The sequence below is a fragment of the Rattus rattus genome, chromosome 8, assembly GCF_011064425.1.
Source record: "Rattus rattus isolate New Zealand chromosome 8, Rrattus_CSIRO_v1, whole genome shotgun sequence".
Classification (NCBI taxonomy): Eukaryota; Metazoa; Chordata; class Mammalia; order Rodentia; family Muridae; genus Rattus; species Rattus rattus.
The window spans coordinates 64,240,803-64,250,979 of NC_046161.1; the positions used below are offsets into that span (position 1 = coordinate 64,240,803).

The following is a 10,177-nucleotide window of genomic DNA, read 5'->3' on the forward strand; positions in this document are numbered from 1 at the left end:
AGGCCACAATTTGAAACGGGAGAAGCCTCTCTTCGCTTCGCAGATTTATCATTCTGTCAGAAGGCCGTTGCATTAAAGAAGTCGGAATTGCTTGCCGTCTTTGGAAATAATTTAAATGTACGACCTGATCCCACCGCCCCCTTGTGGGGATTTATGAGGCTCCAGGAAGAGGCAGAGATGAGGACTTCATCACTATGTAAAGGCAGCGAAATAAATAAAGTGTATCTGCCTCCTCCCCCTTCCTATTTCCCAGGCTTATGCGGGATCAAGTTCAGATGCCTTCCTACTGAAGCGCATGGAGACCCCTGCACCAGTTCCCTGGGGCCTTCGAGGAAATGGGGGCGGGGACTTGGTTCCAGCGAAGAGTCTGGTTTTGCAGTGGGGGTTAAGTAGCTCTCTGCACTCTCTCATTTTAACAGCCGCGGCGTTTGTATTCTTAACGCTCAAAGGCTGAAAGGGAAGTGGGAGAGTCTTTCAATGAACAGGCAGCTTCGGGTTTTCCTGCAGAACGTGGTGATATTACTAGTGGCAATGGCAGAGTTTTTGCTTGTCTGCTTGGTTTGGTTTAGGTTTTGTTGTTTTATGGTTTGTTTTCTCTGTGTGGCTTGGTTTTTGAAGCTCTACAACTGGGCTCAGGAACAAGAGGACTTGGGTCTTAAGGCACTTGCTTCGAGGCCCGATGACCTTTGTTGTATTCCCAGGACCCATATGGTTGAAGAAGAGAGCTGAACTCAAGGAAGTTGTCCTCTGATCCCCATGCATGCTGCGGAATGTTCGAGCTTGCACGCAAACACACACACACACACACACACACACACACACACACACACACACTTGAACACAGACTGTCACAAAGCAGATAAATAAAATATGATTTTAAAATGTTTAAAAACAACAGGAATTGCTTGTCACTGAGCTGGGACCAGGCAGCATGGTAAACCAGCAATTCGTGATTCAAAGTAATTAATTAAAAGCAAATAAACAGAAAACATATAAATGCATATTAGCATTTCTCCTCAGCAGGGCTCCTCTGTTTGATCAGAAAATATTAAGCAAACCAGGACATGGTTTGTTTCAGGAAAGACTGTAGATCTGGCAACCCATTAGCAAGCACAGCTCTTCCCCTCAGGAATTCATCCTCCTCTTCTCTATCTTTGTGTCTTCAGTGTTGTCATCCCTGAGGCAGAGCCGCGATCAGTGGCTCCCGCCAGCCTGCTCTAGGAAGCCTGATCTTTTGAAGGTCCTTTTGGAGGTGACCCAAGAGCAGCTCGTCCTCCCCATCCTAGCGATGAAGCCAGCAGCTGTGTCTCTGAAGCCTGAGGAAGACTTGTTTTCAATGTCATAATAACCTGACAGCTGACTTCACTTCCAGGCAATAGGCCTTTTAGCTGGACTTCTTGGGATGGAGGTCACGAAGGCTGGGTTTTTCTGGAACGGCTTGTCATTTTCCCTTCTTGACGCCTGCAGCTGTTTCCCATCTGCCCGTCTGTCCCTCTCCAGATCACAGATCTCTTTTAGGGATCATCCTCCTCACATCACCGACTTCCAGCACGAGCCCGGCTGTGATTCAGCTAGCATCCAGTGCATATTTGTTGAATAAGCCATTGCTTCCTCTGGCCTCATTTCCTACCTGAAACCGTCTGCACCGCCTTAAAATCCGAGTTGAGCTCTCCAGAAACACCTCTCGGATGGCTTCACGTGCAGCACCACGGTACTTCCTGGATGTTGCTTAAAAAAAAAGCCCCCTACAGTGCTCTTCTATTACTGGCGTTTTGTACTGCAGCTTCAAGGTTTAGGGGAGAGGTGGCTACCTCATCTCTAACCAAACTGCAGAACTCTGAAAAAGAAATCCATTCTGACTCGGAAGTACTCCATAATAATATGGCATTTTAGACCTATATTCATACATGATAGCTGTTTGGTAAGAGCTAGTTAGGTGGTGGCTAACAGTGCCTAGGCCAGTGTCTCTCAGACAGTGTATGTGTACTTACTGATGAATGGGTGGATAGTGGGAAATATGATGAAGGGTACTATGAAGGTTGGCAACTATAGCTTTTTCTGTCATCTGTCTGTCTGTCCATTTCTCTATCCTCTCATCTAAGGTATCTGTCCAACCTCTGCCAGATGTTGCCTCATTTGTCACTTCTCAAATTAACTTCAGGGGTTGGGATTTAGCTCAGTGGTAGAGCACTTGCCTAGCAAGCCAAGGCCCCAGTTCGGAAAAAAAAAAAAAAAAAAAAAAAAAAAAAAAAAAAAAAATTAACTTCACCCCTTCCAGTCATGGATGGTCAACCCAACCCATGACCAGGCAAGTCTGTAGATCAGCCAGGGTCTCCAGTGTCTCTGGACATTGGTTCAGTTTAGAAAGTGAAGGGTCAAAGTAATAAGGTACACAAGAAGGCACAGCATGTCAGGGGAGCTGGAGTGGCCATGAGGGTGCACGTGCAAGCCAAACTATTGAGGAAGCAGAAACTGCAAACAAACAGAGCTAGCCAGAGTAACAGGCTGGGTTCAACGATGCATGAAATGAAGGCCCGCAGCCAAGGCTGCTGGAGCAGATACCACAGAATCTCCTCAGCTCCAGGTCCAGCTCATACTATTATTGTGTCTCTTTATCAAAACCCTGCACCCACCAGGATGCTTGCTACCCAAACATAGGAATGGTGGCCAAAATGTGGGGAGACTGAATGAACTCCAGCAACTGTTCCTGAAAGAGGATGATGGATCCTCAAAGAGTTGAGCATAGAATCGAACATGGAATTACCCTGTGATCCAGCAATGCATTCTGGGAAATGTACCCAAAAGGAGTGAGAGCATAAGCTTGGAGAAATATTGATAACAGCATTGTCCACTGTAGCAAAGGGTTGGCTGCCCAAGAGTCTGTTGGCAAATATATAAATATTTGTGAGAGATAATTTTAGTCCCTGTCAACTTGATAGAGTCTGGGCTCGCTTAGGAAGCAAAGTATACATGTGAGGGATTGTGTTGGTTGAGCCAGGAAGTCACACACTAAAAGTGGGAGGCACCAGTTCCTAGCCTTTAGTCCTGAAATGTATATAAAGAGAAAACAAGCTGAGCACAAGTATTACAGTGCTCTCTTCTCTGCTTTTAAAAGTGTGTATGCGCCTGTGTGCACGTGTGTGTGTGTGTGTGTGTGTGTGTGTGTGCATATGAGCATGCTTACTTGAATAGCGTTCCCTCAAAGGCCAGAAGAGGCCGTTGAATCTTCTGGAGCTGGAGTTACAGGTGGTGGTGAGTTGGCCAGTGTGGGTGCTGGGCAAACTGGGGTCCTGTGTAAGAGTAGAGACTCTCAGGGGTTGAGCCGTCTCTCCAGCTGCTCTCTCTGCTTCTTAACTGGGGGTGGGATATGACTGCTTCTAGAACCTGCTGCTTTGAATTCCCCAAGAACTGTGAGCCAAGGTAAGCCATTTCCTCTCTTAAATTGTTTTATCACGGTAACAAACATCATGAGGAATGTTATTCAGTCTTTACTAAAGAAAATCCTGATATATACTACTATGTGGATAAGCCTGGGGGATATTACATATATACTACTATGTGAGATAAGCCAGTAGGGTAGGAACAAATACTGTGTAATTCCATTTCTATGAGATACTGGAGTAGTCAGCCTTTGGTTTTCCTTTTCTGTTTTTCTATTTTATGTGTGTGGATATTTAGTCTGAATGAGTGTCCTTGCACCACATAAGTGCCATGTCTGTGGAAGCCAAAAGAGGGCGTTGAATCCCCTAGAACTAGAGTTACAGATGGTTGTAAGCCACCTTGTTGGTGCTGGGAATTGAACCCAGGTCCTCTAGGAAAAGCATCCAGTGCTCTTGACTATCGAGCCATCTCTCCGGCCCCAGGAGTAGTCGGATTCTTGAAGATGAGAAGTAGAGAGGCTGAACTGAGGGAGAAAGAGAATGTAAAAGAATTTAAGGGAACAAAGATACAGTTAGAGAAAATGAAAGGCTCTACACGGGTATGGTAATGGCATAAGTCCAAAAACTCAAGTGTACTGAAGGTCACTGCACTATACACACAGGTATGGTGGTCCATGCCTGTAATTCCAACATGCAGGAGGCAAGGCCAGCTTCAGCTAATAGCAGAACAAGGCAACCTGGGCTACATAAGATCTTGCCTCGGACATTTTTTTAAGGTAAGCTAAGGGCATTGCTCAGCGGTAGAGTACCTGTCTACCATGTCTGTCTCTTTTCCACAATCACCATTTATTCCGTCTCAAATCCTCTGTTCCTTTCATGCATTCAGTCACAACACTGGCCCTCCCCAGTCCACAGTGGCCCTCTTGACTTCTTTCCCCCCCCTGAGCATAGGATTCTTTAATTCAGCCAGGAACAGAATTATCATTGAATCCATTTTGCTATGCCCCTGAAGAATCAATGGCAAAATGCTTTAAGTCACTGACTGGTTGACCTAAAAGATTTAAAGAATACTACAAAAAACTAAGGTAGCCCCCATTATTTGTTGTGATACAGAAAAAAAAAACCTCTCTACTTCTACATACGAATTCTCATAAAATTTAGAAGTCCATCTATGCTTATTTTCTATACTTTTAGCTTCTGAAAGGAAAAATTTTAATCTTCATTCTTTTTAAACTAACAAGACTAAAGAATTTTCTTGTAGCTTTTAGAGGTTTGCTTCAACAGCTCTGAGAGTCCTGACTTGTAACCTTGAGATTATAAATATTTGTTAGCAAAAAGACACATTTATCAGAATGTTTGTTGTGCAGAATTGGATCTGTTCACTTAAAAGTTACAAATTCTGTTTGCTCGCCAAACCTGTGTAATTAACCACTGAACGAGACCTCATTCATTTAACCACAATTAATTCAGCAAAAATAAATGGTTGGGCAGATTTTGTTTTTTTTTAGTTAAGGCCATTTTTAAAGGAATTTGCCCTTGCAAAACTTACTTTGAAAGTAAAATCAAAAAACAACTCTAGGGCTGCCGAGATGACCCAGTGATTAAGAGAATTTGAGGCTCTTGCAGAAGACCCCACTTTGGTTCCCAGCAGCCATGTTAGCTGGATCATGACCACTCGAAACCCCAGTTCTGGGATCTGACGCCCTCTTCTGGCTGCCAGAGGTACCTGCTCACACTCGCACACAACCACACACAGATGTACACATAAGCGCATAACTTTTAAACATAAAATAAGCAGCTTTTTAAAGGGACTCTGGTATCAAGCCTTGTAAGTAGTTCCTAAAAGTCCCTGCTTCTTGGCTTCTTACACTGTTTAATTCCCTCCCCTTGAATCTTGCCTGAGTCTAATGACTCAGTGAATAAATATAAAAAGTTGTCCAGCCTCCGCCTCGGACCCTGCAGCCGCCGCGATGTTGATACCCAAGAAGAACCGGATTGCCATCTATGAGTGAACTCCTTTTCAAGGAAGGGGTGATGATTGCCAAAAGAAGATGTCCACATGCCCAGGTAACCCAAGCTGGCAGATAAGAATGTGCCCAACATTCACGTCATGAAGGCCACGCAGTCTCTCAAGTCTCGAGGCTACGTGAAGGAGCAGTTTGCTTGGAGACATTTCTACTGGTACCTCACAAATGAGGGCATCCAGTGTCTCCGAGATTACCTGCACCTACCTCTGGGGCCACCCTGCGCTGCAGCCGTTCTGAGACCGATAGGTCTCCGCCCAAAGGTCCAGAGGGTGAGCTGCCTGCAAGATTCACAAGAGGGGAGGCAGACAGAGACACCTACAGACGGAGTGCTGTGCCCCCTGGAGCTGACAAGAAAGCTTAGGCTGGGGCTGGGTCAGCAACGGAATTCCAGTTTAGAGGGGGGCTTCGGTCATGGACGTGGTCAGCCACCTCAGTGACATTGGAGATTATGTTGTGTTGAATAAACTTTAAAGAAAAACAATACAAAACAAATATGAAAAGTTAGCTATTGACGGAAGTTTGTTTGTTTTTTGTTTTTTCTTTAATATGCCAACATGACTTGGCTATATAGTATCCAATATCTTGGTTAAATGCTACTGTGAGGCATTCCTGTGCACGTCTTTCTCCAATGTGACTGAAGTCCCTAGTCAGTTGTACCAGAGATGATGCATTTGATTAAGTTGGATAAGATCCAGCCAGCTGGAAGATGTTAGACACAGCTGAGGCTTCCCTGAAGACGGGCGATTCTGCCTGTGAACTGCAGCTCACTGTGCACCCGAGAAATCCAGCCCACCCTTCCTGGTGGCCGGCCCTGCAGATCTGCAGACTCTGGTTGAGCCTTGAAATAGTCATGGCCTCAGCCAATGCATCCTGGTGGGAGAGGGTAAGGCGGAAGACCTGGTTATTCCACATTCAGAACTGTGGAATAAAGTCAATCGCCCGATAGCCTTACAAAGTTAAGTCACAGAGCACAGGGCTGTTGAGCACACATGTGTATATAGAGTGAGTATTGAAATAAGTTGAGAAATAAGAAGAGCCACCTTCTCTCCTCCCTGAAGGTAACAGGGCCAACTGTAGACCCTGAAATATCAGGACCAAGTTCTGAGAATTCTCTGCTGAGTCTTGAGGGTCATCAAAAGACCATTTGAGGATTGTTAGGGTGTCCATTCCTGGTGTCCTTGGTAACGTTCACAAATGAAACCCTCTACTTCTGGGCAGGATGTATGCAGAGCTTCACAATCTGGCTAAGCCCCGTGCAGTCTTCCCTTTGTACACAGAGACAGGTTATAGATTCAAGGTCACAAAAGAGGATGGAAAATATGACTCCTCCTTCACTTTCACCTCCTGAGAGCAATGCACTTCCCCACCCCTTGATACACACTTGGCGGTGTGCCTTGCTGCATGATAAGTAGCAAGCCTGATTTGGGTCTGGTCAGTCAGTTGTTTGCTCTTGGGCCAATGGGGTATCCGTAGATTTGACACAATAGCTGAATGGACACTGCTTGGCCAATCAGATGCGTGCTAATTACTCTTCTTGTGTTGCTGTGAAGAAACACCTGATGAAAGGAATTTAAGGAAGCGAGGGGCTATTTGGGAGTTCTAGAGTAGTTGTCCATCACTGCAGAGAAGGGCTAGCAGGAGGAGTTTGGGGAGGCTGCTGGCGCTACATCCCCAGTAAGGAAGGGAAGAGACACGGCTGCTGCTACTAAGTTCGCTTCCTCCTTCTTATTCAGCCCAGGACCACAACCAGTAGGACAAATTTATGACAGAGTCAAGAAGCTTCTCCAGTGACGTGCCCAGAGATCCTGTCATGCTAATTGTCAGTACGTCCTTGGCAAGATGCTAGAAGACTTGACACAGGGTTTAAACTAACTTGCGTTACCTTACTGGAGAACTTGCTTAAGCAGGAAAGATGAGATAAGCCACAGAACCGGATCCAACCAGCCAGGGAAAAAATGTTATGGGGAGAATTCTCTTATCGTTTGTTTGTTTTTAAAAATTTGTTTCTCTAATTTTATGTGTGACTGTGTGTTTATATGCACCCTGGATGTTTGTTGCCTGCGGAGGCCAGAAAAGGATGTTAGGCCCTCTGGAACTGGAGATACAAACTGTTGTGAGTCCCCTTGTGAGGTTAAGCCGAACTCAGTCCTGTGCATGAGCAGAATGGCTCTTAATCATGCCAGCCCTTTATCATGTGTGTTCTCTCTCTATCTCTGTCTCTCTGTCTCTCTCTGTCTCTCTGTCTCTCTCTCTTTCCTTCTGTCCCTCTCTCTGTCCCTCTCTGTCTCTCTCTGTCTCTGTCTCTCACTGTCTCCGCCTCTGTCTCTCTGTCCCTCTCTCTGTGTCTCTCTGTCTCTCTATGTCTCTGTCTCCCTCTCTCTGTCTCTGTCTCTCTCTGTCTCTTTCCCTCTGTCCCTCTCTCTGTCCCCCTCTGTCCCTCTCTCTATCTCTCTCTCTCTCTCTCTCTCTCTCTCTCTCTCTCTCTCTCTCTCTCTCTCTCTCTCTCTGTCTCTCTCTCTCTGTCTCTCTCTCTCTCTCTCGCTCTCTCTCTCTCTCTCTCTCTCTCTCTCTCTCTCTCTCTCTCAGCAGGCCTTCTACAAAAAAAGAAAAGCATACCGCTCCTGACTGTCCAAAGACTATCATCTTCACTGATAGGTAAATAGATTAGATAGATAGATAGATAGATAGATAGATAGATAGATAGATAGATAGATAGATAGAAACAAGCTCCTAGCAGATGAACGGGAGGCAGCACAAAGAAGGCCCACGATGGGCCTGGGATACACACCCACGTCGAGGACCATCTCGACAGATGTGCCCAAAGAAGTTTAACAGACAGCCTAACAGCTGTCCAAAGCTGCAGATCAGAGAGGTATAAAACAGTTAAACCTGCTCCAAGGCACAACGTGTCACCATCTAACAGTTACAAGCATCCCTGACTGCACTGGGGAGGAACGTGCACAGGCCGGGGCTCCTGGCTGTCCGCATGCCAGGAAGATTATAAAAACGCCACGCTGTGATATGTAGCCCTCCTGCCGGGGAAGCAACGATTAAGCTGAGTATTTACAGCACCTATTCAGACAGGAACGGCCTGCGAGGAGTGCTACCTGTCTTCTGGTTGGATAAATTAGTTGTGAGTGTCACAAGATTAGAGCTGCCTATTGTTCTGTCTGTTGAAGGTGGGAAGGGACGAAAGCCCCCCATCTGCCCTTGTAATGTTCGTGCGAAATGCAGGAGGCGGCCTCTTTTCTTCCTGCGCTAATGGTAAAACAAGACCTCGACTGGCTATATTAGAGTTCGGGGCATCGTTAAGAAGACAACACACAGCAAAGGAGGGAAGAGCATGCTTATTTATAGCAGGACGGTGTATGCATGAAAGGGAAGGGATGTGAAGCCAGGAACCTGGGAGAATCAAGTGTGAGAGGCAGGCGAGGTGAGCTCCGGGAGCCACTGCATAAACGGGTGACATAATCAGAGCAGAAATGCTTGCCAGTCAATGCGAAAAATGATCTTCCATTTGCTCAACTCCTCTCAAAATATTTTCTATATAAATTGTTTTGCCCTCACATTTCCGTGATCTATGGAGCTATGAACCCTAAATTAGTGTTAACAGGAATTGACAAGCTCTGTACTAAAAACGATCAGCCAGGCAGCCCGCCCTACGGGCTTAATTATAGAAGGATAGTACGGAAGGAGCAGAAAACCCTCTTTCAAAATTTTACCACATGCAATATAAATAAAAGATTATCTCATCCACTCATAACCTCGCAGATCAAACGGAGGACGGGAAGGTGACTTTGCTGGCTTTCATAATTATTTATCACGCCTGAACAGTTGTGTTGTGTTTTGACAAATTCAAGATTCTTAATTTTTTTTTTTTTTTTTGTGGGAAAGAAGCAGTAGCCACCCCACTCTGTGAGTCTCAGGCACAGGTTCAGGAAATAACTTGAATTAAAATCAATGGAGCCCGCCAGGTTCTCCATGTGCCGGATATAATGATGGGGGTTGAACCTTCAGCAGACATCTGTTGGGTGTCTCTTATGAGGCATTACGGGGGCTTGTGTGTGTTTGTGTGTGTTCATGTGTGTGCATGTTTGTGTGTATGAATGGTTTCGTGTGTGCATGTTTGTGTGTGTACATGATCCTGTGTGTGCATGTTCCTATGTGTGCATATTCATGTGTGTGCATACTTGTGTGTGTGTCTGCCTGCTTGAGTGTATGCATGCTTATGTGTGTGCATGCATGTGTGTGTGCATGTCTATGTATACATTCTCCTGTGTGTACATGTTCCTCTATGTGTGTGTGTGTGTGTGTATGCTTGAGTGTATGCATGCTCAATTGTGTGCATGCATGTGTGTATGCATGTGTGTATATATACATGCTCCTGTGTGTGCATGCTCCTGTGTGTACACGCTCCTGTGTGTGCATGTTCATGTATGTGCATGTGTGTGGAGGCCAGAAGCTGATGTTTATATTTTCTTTGAGATAGGGTCTCTTACTGAAGTTGGAGCTTACTGATTTACTAGGCTGCTTCATCAGTGAACTCCAGAAAATACCTGTCCTCTCCTCCACTCTATATAGCCAAAACCATATTAAAAATGGAGATAAATTTTTATTTCAAAATGCAGTCTGTACATGCAGCACATGCCTGCAATCACAGCACTTAAGAGGCAGCAGCAGGAAAATCAGGAGTTGGAAGCCTGCATGGTCTTCATGAGACCCTATCTCAAAAATACAAAACCCAAAAAAATTTAACACATAACGGCTCAG

At 45.4% G+C, this 10,177-nt stretch overlaps 1 pseudogene; it reads left to right on the forward strand.

Moving 5' to 3' along the window:
• The first annotated feature begins 5,350 nt into the window (after nt 1-5,350).
• Nucleotides 5,351-5,844, forward strand: LOC116908103 (annotated as a pseudogene).
• The last annotated feature ends 4,333 nt before the right edge of the window (nt 5,845-10,177 follow it).